This window comes from Gossypium hirsutum, chromosome A03 (genome assembly GCF_007990345.1).
Source record: "Gossypium hirsutum isolate 1008001.06 chromosome A03, Gossypium_hirsutum_v2.1, whole genome shotgun sequence".
Classification (NCBI taxonomy): domain Eukaryota; kingdom Viridiplantae; phylum Streptophyta; class Magnoliopsida; order Malvales; family Malvaceae; genus Gossypium; species Gossypium hirsutum.
The window spans coordinates 110,073,263-110,084,105 of NC_053426.1; the positions used below are offsets into that span (position 1 = coordinate 110,073,263).

At 31.8% G+C, this 10,843-nt stretch overlaps 1 long non-coding RNA gene across 1 annotated transcript; it reads left to right on the forward strand.

The window, feature by feature from the left end:
* Positions 1-1,114: 1,114 nt before the first annotated feature.
* On the forward strand, positions 1,115-3,019 carry LOC107888138 (uncharacterized). Its single transcript, XR_001681295.2, has 2 exons — positions 1,115-1,206; positions 2,752-3,019. It is a non-coding gene; the product is annotated as an uncharacterized lncRNA (long non-coding RNA).
* The last annotated feature ends 7,824 nt before the right edge of the window (positions 3,020-10,843 follow it).

The window sequence follows — 10,843 nt, forward strand, 5'->3', positions numbered from 1 at the left end:
CCCCTCTTTCTACCAATTACTTTGTCATCTTCTTTATGATTAGTTATGTATTGGGTAAACTGACAGTGACTTTTATCTACCCTAAAAATTAAAAAGAAAATTAATTGGGTAAACTGACAGTGACTTTTATCTACCCTAAAAATTCAAAAGAAAATTAATTTAGTCTATTTAGAAATATTAAAATTACAAGTTAATCTGTGATAAAATTTCTGTGGTAAAATTGCACTCTAATCTCCCCAAGTAGGAAAAAAGTTCTGTTTAGTCCTTTAAAAAATAATGGAATTATATATTAATATATGATAAAATTATATTTTGATCTCTTAAATTTTATAATTTGATTTAGACCCCCAAAAAGATTTCTAACTTCGATCGTGATCTTGGGTCTATTCAAGAACATGATCATCTTGATTATTTACTTTTTTCCATTTATAATAGTTTTTATCTGGACCAAACAAAGAATAAATTTCCTTATTGAAACTTTGATTCAAATTTAGAGCATTTTCAAATGAGACATGAGACTCAGATACTCTCATTAGATCAACAAATGTATATGGCAGTTGATTTATAATAAAATAAACATTTTCTGAACTTCCGGTTCATATTGCTTTGTATGAGAATCTAGATAATGATAATTCATTTTAATCAATTCATTTATCTAATTTATTATCTTTCCCCCTAATGTTGAGAAAACTATATTCAAGATAATAATAGAAAAAATTGCCATAGTTGTAACAGCTTGATTTAGACCCTAGTTGGAACTGTGGTTTCGGGACCACGAATCCGAGTCAAAAAATATTTAAAAATTATTTTTTGTGCTTATTATGTGCAAATTTGTATGTGTGAAATTTTCGTGATTTAATTTTTTCGTTTGAGTGTCCGATTAAATAAAATGACTTAATCGCGTAAAATGAAAATTTGATGGTTAAATATGAAAAGGCCTAATTTTTGTTGTCTTTGTAATATGAAGCATTTATGTTGCAATTATACGATTGATTTTATGTATGGACGGTCATGACCTTAACATATAATGGTTTTATATTTTATGATAAAGGTTAATTAAGTAAAATAAATAATAATGTTAATATATGTTATATTATAACATAATTAGAAAGCCAAAGTTTTATTCTTATTTCTCATGACCGAATAACGTAAAGAAAGAAAAGAAAAGAAAGCTAGGGCATTCGGCCATTGTTGGGTTTGATTAAGGTATGTAACTAACTTGGTTTTTGATGATTTTTACGTTTTTGAGATCGTTGCTAAGTTATCTACAAGACCCATGCTTGAATTTTTTATTTTGGTAAATGTTTTGAGTTATGTCATTGTTGAAATCTTGTGATTTTTGTTGTTTGATGGTAGAAAATAAAAGACATGTGATAGATTAACATGTTTTGTATTGAAATTTTTTATGATTTTGAGTAATTATGACTAAATCGCAAAAATAATAAATTGAGGGACTAAAATATGAAATAAATGAAATGTATATACTTGTATGAACACTAGGAATATTCGGCCTAAGCATGGTGTGTGCAAATTTTGCATGTTTTGTGTTTTGTGCAATTTGGACTAAATTGTAAAAAGTGTAAAATGTTAGGGGTAAAATGATAATTTGTCCATTTATGTGTTTTTGGACTAATTGAGTGAAAATATGTTTGAATAAGTTTAATTTGAGTATGTTTAGATCAAGAACCAAAGAAATTGGATTTTGATCGGGGGATAATTAAAGTTGTCGACTAGTTGTCCCGTTCCGTTTTATATCGTTCGTGATAAGTTTATAAGTAAATAGGCGTTTTTAATTTTAATTAAATGAAAACTATATATGCTGAAATGAAATATGTGAATATATATACACAATAGCCGAATGTGCACAAGTTTGGCACCTATGTTTATGAATCTGATTCGACCGAGTTACTATGTCCGAAAGTCCCGAATGAACCTTAGGAATATCTAGGATACATATTTCATGACATAGGATTCCGATATGTAATGTGCGAGTAAGACCATGGCATCGATATATGTGTGCGAGTAAGACCACATTTTATACGTTGGCATCGATATGTGACTTCGATATATGTGTGCGAGTAAGACCCTGTTTGGGACAGTAGCATCGATATGTGATCACATGTAAGACCACGTCTGGGACGTTGGCATTGTGCGATATATGTGATTATCCAAGTGTCCTATCCAATTCCGAATTGTTCATTGGGCAACGATAAGTTGTGATCGAATGTGTAAAATGAGCTAGAGTGATCAGGTATGAATTAGTTTACTACCTACTTGAAATAAGGTAAGTTACTTGATATTTGTTGTAAATCATGTATGAAGTAAAGGAAGAATGTATGTGAATATGGTAAGTGTATTTGGCTTTGTGAATAAATAATATGAATATTATTGAAATGATTCTTGAATATGTGTATAAAAGATTATGTAGATTCGGCCATATGATAAGTGTATGAATATGATGTTATATTTTGATTCATGAGCTTGTGTATACGGATGTATGTATACTTGGTTATATAATGATATTATGGCTTTAAAAGTTGATTGATATTTTGTTAATATAACTATATGAGCATTCGGCCAAGGTAACATTTATGCATAAAAGTATATATTATTCATGAAATTGTAAGTTTGAGATTAAATGTGATAATGATATTATAATTTGGTTTAGTTTAACTGAATTGTTTATTTGCTTATTACTTACTAAGCTATGATAGCTTACTGTATATGTTTATGTGTGCCTCTATTTTATAGATTTTGGAGTCAAGTTACGAGCTCAGGGATCGTCAGCAAAGTCTATCACACTATCGACTGTCTTCGGTATCTTTATAAGTGAACTTTTGAATCTATGGCATGTATAGGCTGGATTATGTTTTGAAATGTTGGATTTTGGTTATGTGTAATCTAAGCCATGTGAAAATGGCTTAACTTTTTTGTTTGAATTTGGTTATGTTGATTATGGTTTATGTTCATTTTGATTATAATGTTATATGCTATGAATGCATAGTAATTGTGGTAGGTATTATATGCTTTGATAATGGTTGATGATTTTGGATGTACATGTGGTTGGTTCAGCTAAGGTTATGCATGGATGGAAGTATATGTGAATTTGGTTATCATATTGACTTATTTAGGATGTGTAATTTTTCTTGTGAATTGGTTTGGAGATAGCAAAAGATGTGCCTTTATAATCGGCTAGTGATGGGTAAAATATATCCATATGCTTATGACATGTTGTTTGTGGTTTGGTATTTAAAGGTCAAGTTGCTAGTGAAATGATTGATTATTATATGTACTATATATATACGTGGTAGCAATTCGGCCTTGGTATGTGGTTCATTTAATAAGCATGTGACTTGATAATGGTGTGACCGATTAAGGTTATAATTGTAACAGCCCATTTTTAAGGTTAATCGGAATAGTGGTTTCGGGGCCACCAAATTCGACGAGTAGGTTTGTAAATATTATATTTAATATTTACGAGTTAATTGTGATTTTAAAAATGTTTTTGATATTGTGATATTTGTTTTATAAGTGATTTATTAAGTTCAAGTGGTATGACCCTAAGGTCAAGTGGGTTTAGGAAATGAGGTATCGGGACCTCATTTATATAAACCGAGTCGTAAATATTTTTATAAATATTTACGGAGTGGCAAAAAGATGGTATTAAAGTTTCGTTGAAAATTTTATCGTTTCGATAGTTAATTAAGCAAAAAGGACTAAATCGCGTAAAATGAAAAAGTTACATTCTAATTGTTTAAGTGTTTATTTTCCATGTTTTACTAAAGTATAAGTCCCTATTTATCAATTAAACCATTACTTTATGATAGTGGAGATTGGTGGTTTGGCATATATGAAATTATGTATTATTATAAAGGACAAAAAGGTAAATGGAATATTAAAATGTATTAAATAAAAATAAAACATAAAATGGCCATGCAAATTTTATCTCTTGGCCGAATATGGAGGAGAAAAGAAAGCCATTGAAGCTTCCTTAGTTTCGGCATTTGCATGAAGTGATTTAGGTATGTTTTGTGTTCGGTTTTTGATAATTTTTATGTTTTTGAGATCGTTGCTTCGTATTCTAGCTAGCCCGTATCTCTGATTTCAAAACTGTTAAAGTATTTGAATGTTGCCATTGTTGAGTGCATGAGTATTTTGATAGTTGATGATGGAAAATAAATTATTGTTGTTGGATATACATGTTTTGTAAAGTAAATTTTGGTAAAAATGTCAATTTTGGATTAAATTGTGAATTATTGAAATTATGTGGTTGAAAGTGTGAATAAATGAAACTATGGGCTGTTATGAAGTAGTAGTAAATTCATCTAGGCATGGGTTTGGCCAAAATTGAATGAATTTAATTTTTCGAGCTTAGGGACTAAATTGTAAAGAAGTTGAAATATCAGGGGCAAAAATGTAATTTTTCCATAAAGTAATTTATGGGCTGTTTTAATATCATGAATATTCGGTTAAGCTTAAATATGGTTAAAAACAGTTAATTTGCATTTTTTTAGCTCAGTGACTAAATTGAATAAAAGTAAAACTTTAAGGGTAAAATAGTAATTTTACCAAAATATGAAATTGAGTTAAAATGAATAGAATATGAATTGTAATAGTTAAATTTGATTGATTAGATCAAGTTAAGCCTCGTACGAGTCTATATCGAGGGAAAAACAAAGTATCGGATTCGTCGATCTAATTTATCGTTACCGCGAACGAGGTAAGTTCGTATGCAATAAGCATTGTTAAATTTATGTTTCTAATGCTTTAATATCGTATAAATTGTATATACGTGAATATTTTAATGTCTGACGACATATCGACAAAATGTGGCACTTAGTGTGCGGGGCAATCAAATATGGTACTTAGTGTACGAAATATTGAGAATGGCACTTAGTGTACGAAATATTGAGAATGGCACTTAGTGTGCGAGATATTGAGAATGGCACTTAGTGTGCAAAATATCGAATGATTCAAAGGGAAATTATAAATTGTGATTGAATGATTAAATAGAGCAAAGTGAACAGGTATACATGCTATATTATATGAATTGTTTATGAGACAACTTTATAATGGTGATATTTGGGCTTTGAGCCTAGCAAGCTTTAAGCTGGTGAATAATATTATCGGGTTTAAAACCTAGCAGGCTAAATGCCGGTGATTTGATAAAAGTCTAAGACTATGAGACCTTGTGTTAAATCGGCAATTGAATTTGTTCAATGCATTAAGTTGGCCAGGTATGTGATATATTCTTATGCATGTTAGATCGATTGGAATTGAATCATGAGTGTGAAATGAGAAGCATAGGTGAAAATGCCTATGTCATACATGTGAGTAAGGGCAAAACCATCGTAAATTATCGATAAGGGTGGACTATGTGCGGAATCATCTTATAATTGCTAATTTGAACGGTTGTGTGCGAATCATTGAGCATGATGTATTGTATTAAGATTATGCTTGAGTGAAATTATAGATATGTGATGAAATTGATTGGTGATATACATGTTTAAATAATGTGAATGCAAAGAATGTGTGAAAGAGTAAATTTGTAATAAATCTGCTTGGGACAGAAGCAGTAACGTGATTTTAGAAAATCACCATAAATTGTTGGAGTTGAGTTAGAAGCTGAATAAATCATGTAATTAAATATTAATGAGTCTAGTTTCTTATAAAAGAAATCGTGTAAGCAAAAGAATTGTTGATAATGAGATATTTGAAGTGGCGTGGGATAGAGTCAAATGACTTCGGTGTCCCCTTTTCTGTTTTTAGAAAATTATTATAATTTGTACAAAAATGGTTATAAGATAAAATTTATATGCTTAGACTCCTTAATGAATCTAGTTTCAAATGAAATCAAATAGAACATATTTTGAATTCTATACAATGAGAAATTTGATTCGTAGTGAAAAGTGGTTAGATTAGTCAAACAGTGAAACAGGGGAAACTTTAAGAAAAATCTGGTATTGATTGGCCAAACCTAAAATTCTGAAAATTTTATGGATGGAAGATATATGAGTCTATTTTCAGGGAAAATTAACAGCAATTGATTTGGAGTTTTTTAGCTCCAGTTATAAATAATTTAGTGACTATTGCTCAGGCAGACAACTTGTAGTGAATTTGTGATTATGTTGTAAACATTGATAAAACTTGTTAATGAGTTGCTTATTGTTTTCTTATGAACTTACTAAGCGTAAAGCTTACTCCCCTTTTCTTTCCCATATTCCCTAAGGTTGCCATGTTAGCTCGGGTTGGAGGCCGTCAGAGATATTATCACATTGTCAAGTCTATACTGTCGGCGTAAGTAAATCTTAGTGTTTCGAGTCTATGGCATGTATAGGGTTGTAAAGTTGAGTAAGTAAATGATACAAGACTAAGATATTGGTAAATATTTAATAATGCCTCATGAATATTTTGGGCCTTGTAAGCCCGATTAAAGGATAATATACATGTGTATGAAAAGTTTAAAATTGATCAAAAATTTTTACGGTCTGATTTTATATAAATGGATGAGTTTAAATCTGGTAGCACCTCGAACCCTGTTCCGGCGAGGGATACGGGCGAAGGGTGTTACATTTTATTGGTATCAGAGCCATGGTTTAGTCGTTTTAGGACTACCATGGCGTATGTGAGTCTAGCTGTACATGCCATATTTGACCTGCGATAGTGTGATATCTCCTGACTCTGACGAAAATTATTTGAATAGGACAGATAAGTCTTTCAATCAAGCTAATTTTAATAGTATAGAATATGTACTCAGATGTTTGAATGGAATTGTGTTCTATACTAATTTGATTAAATTAAAGTTGGCTCTGAAATGTTAAAGTGGTCATGAATATATGAATCCAAAGTTAAATGAAATGATATGTTCAAAGTGCACATATGTGATGTTCTATAGACTTGGTTAAGTCACTTCAATGTGCAACAACAAGTGAACATAGGCACTGTGTGTGTGAGTTCCGTTACCGAGCACTGTGTGTGCGAGATCTGTTGTTGAGGCACTGTGTGTGCGAGTTCCGTAACCGAGCACTGTGTGTGCGAGATCGGTTGTTGAGGCACTGTGTGTGCGAGTTCCGTAACCGAGCACTGTGTGTGCGAGATCGGTTGTTGAGGCACTGTGTGTGCGAGTTCCGTAACCAAGCACTGTGTGTCAAGATCGGTTGTTGGGGCACTAAGTGTGTGAAATGAGATCATGTAAGACCTCGTCCGAGACGAAGGCATTGATTTGAAGTAGTGTATAAGAACGTGTCTGGGACACTGGCATCACTTATGATTCGTGTAAGACTCTGTCCGGGACAGTGGTATCGATATTGAATAAACTTGGTCAGATGTATGTAGTCCATGTGAAAATGAGACGTGATAAATAACAGATAAATATATGCTATATGTGCTTGACATGTAACCTTGTGGTTCCATGAATTAAACAGGGAAAAATATGACATGTTTTGGTTGGTATGTATTGGATATGTGCAAGTTTTGTTCATACGAATGAATTGACAGTTATCACACGAATTTAAAATCATAGTCATAAGTTATTAGTAAATATAAATAAGTGAAGCTATTTAATAAGGTTATATGAACTTAAGAGTACTATGAATGTATATGCAATTGAGATTATTTTTCAATTCGTATTAGTGATATGGAATTTTCATAATCATTGAAATGATTTATTTGCTTAAGGCTTACTAAGCTTTCAAAGCTTATTCTGTGTGTTTTTCATAAGACAGATATGCTTTCCAACCGAGCTAATTCTGATAGTACAGAATGTTATACTCAAACGTTTGAGTGAAAATGTGTTGGTGATGAGTTGAAACTCATAAAAAGGTATGAATTAGAATGCATGATATTCTGCTATTGATAAATGTTATAATTATATGAGTATATGAGTTGTGATGTTGGGTATATGTACCCGAGACCGTTGCCGGAGTCGAACACGAGGTGTTAATGGACTTAATTCATTACTTAAACAGCTCATACAATTCATTTTAAAATTTCCAGACAAGCTGGCTAACTGCATCATAGTCGCTTAAAAAATCATATCTCGAGTTCTGAAACTCGAAATACAATTCCGTAAATTTTTATTGAAACTAGACTCATATATCTATCTACTAATTTTTTTCTAGAATTTTTGGTCGGGCCAATTAGTACAGTTTATTAGTTGAAGACTCCCCTATTTCAGGGTTCAACTACTCTGACCTCTGTGTATTACGAATCAGATATCTCCCTTTACAGAGCTTCAATGACTATTTCGTTTGTCTCTAATAAAACTAGACTCAATAATGAATCTGTACATATAAAGCATGACTTCTAATTATCTTTGTAAAATTTATGGTGAATTTCTAAAGTCAGAATAGGGGATCCAGAAATCGCTCTGGTTCTGTTTCACAAAAATTTAAACATCTCATAAAATATAGCTCATATACCTGTTTCGCTTCTTCCATATGAAAATAGACTCATCAAGCTTCGATGCCATAACTTATTCATTATTTAATTCCATTTCTAATATTTTTAGTGATTTTTCAAATTCACGTCACTACTGCTGTCTGAATCTATTTTATGGTAAATTTTACCTATTTCATGGTTTCCATGGATTAGCTAGTAATTTGACATACATAACACCAAATATGATCATGATTAGCCATTCCAATGGCTACTCATACCAAGCATTTCCATACCACTCAATAACCATATTATAAGACCATATATACAAAATGATTATAATGTTATACATGCCATACTCAAAATATACAAGCCATTATGCCAAGATGGTATACGGATAGTGTGAGCGAGCCTTCGACCGTTCCCAATTTTCGAGCTGGCTTGTCAAAACTACAAGGAATGAAAAGGAGGGAGTAAGCATAAATGCTTAATAAGTTCACATGCAAATAGCAAGTAACATAACCATATAAGCAAACATAAAACATCATTTGCATAATCATCACCAAGACATTCATATCACATTTTCATTTATCATTTTACCATATTGTTGTTATATCGATTTTTCAACCCGAGGGTTAAGTACATACCTGTTCAAAGTACCCATTTCACAACACTTAACAATACGTTCCTTTCATCTTGAGTATTCCTCCATTTCAGTAGAACTTTACCCGTTGAACACATCGGAATATAATTCGGATACATGGAAAGTTTGCACATAAGTGCCACATATGTAGCCAAGCTACCATGTAACCCGCCCATAAGCGAACTCGGACTCAACTCAACAAGCTCGGGCGTTCGCATCCATAAGTGAACTCGGAATCAACTCAACGAGCTCGGATGCCTAGTTACATCTCTCGAACTCGGACTCAACTCAACGAGTTCGGACATTCGCATCCATAAGTGAACTCGGACTCAACTCAACGAGTTCGGATGCTCAACCATCCTAGTGACATGTCACTTGTATTCTAATCTATTCCTAAGGTTCAAACGGGATTTTCCTCGAACATATCTCCTTGCCATCTTCCGTAAAATACCGAAACCAATACTCGGTAGTACTTTATATTTAACAATTAATACACATAATTTGCATTTTATTCGAAAATAACCACAAAGCATAATATTTCATGATAATAATCAGCATCATATCATATAAACAACATTAAATTGCTTAAAATGACAATCATGTTACTACATTTACACATGAACTTACCTCGTATGCGAAAATGGCTACTTTTACCATTTCGTCCACAACTTGGTATTTTCCCCATTTTAGCCCGAATTTCAGTTTTCCTTGCTCTATCATTTAAAATATAGTCTAATTAGGACTCACATTATTCAAATTAACCCAAAATCATATTTTGGAAAAATTACAATTTTGCCCCTAAAATTTTGCATATTTACACTTTTTCCCCAAAGCTCGTAAATTAAACTTCAGCCTATTTTCTTATGTTTTATGACATTCTGATCATTTTTCCCTTCTATGGCAACATCAAATTCTCACTCTAACATGTACTTATGACTATTAGGTATTTTTACCGATTAAGCCATTTTGCTCGTTTTCACTTAAAACCGAGTAGCACAAATTGTCTAATATAATTTAAAACCTCATATTCTATCATAAAACACCAAAATACACAAATTTCACCTATGGGTATTTTTCCAAATATAAACCCTAGGTTAAATTATTGCTAGCATAAGCTAAATCGAGCTACCGGGGCTCCAAAAACGTAAAAATCATTAAAAACGAGGCTAGAACGGACTTACAATCGAGCTTGGAAGCTTGAAAAACCCTAGCCATGGTTTCTCCTTGCTATATTCGGCCATGGGGTTGAAGATGAGCAAAATTGGCTTTTAATTTTGTATTTTAATTCATTTACCCCTAAATAACCAAAATGCCCTTACTACTAAACTTTCCAAAAATTCCATCCATGTCCAATTTTTGTCCATAGACTTAGAAATTGGTAAAATTTCTATTTAAGACCTCCTAATTAATATTTCAAAACAATTTCATACTAGAAACTTCTAGAATACAAGTTTTGCAAATTATTCAATTTAGTCCCTAATTTCAATTTAAGCACTTTATGCATAAAATTTCTTCACGAAATTTTCACACAATCATGCAATCATATCATAGACCTTAAAATAATTATAAAATAATTATTTCTATCTCCGATTTTGTGGTCACGAAACCACTATTCCGACTAGGCTCAAAATTAGGATATTACAATATGATTGTTGTGTGAATATTTTGATTTGGAATTTATGATTTGATTTAGCATATGAGATATGTGTTAAGTACCAAGTGATCATAAGTAAATGATTGCTAGATGTTTGAGAATGCGGAATTAGTAATGAACTGTTCGTTCATAATAGTATGTGTTATGTGCATGCTTACGTAAGAGTTAAA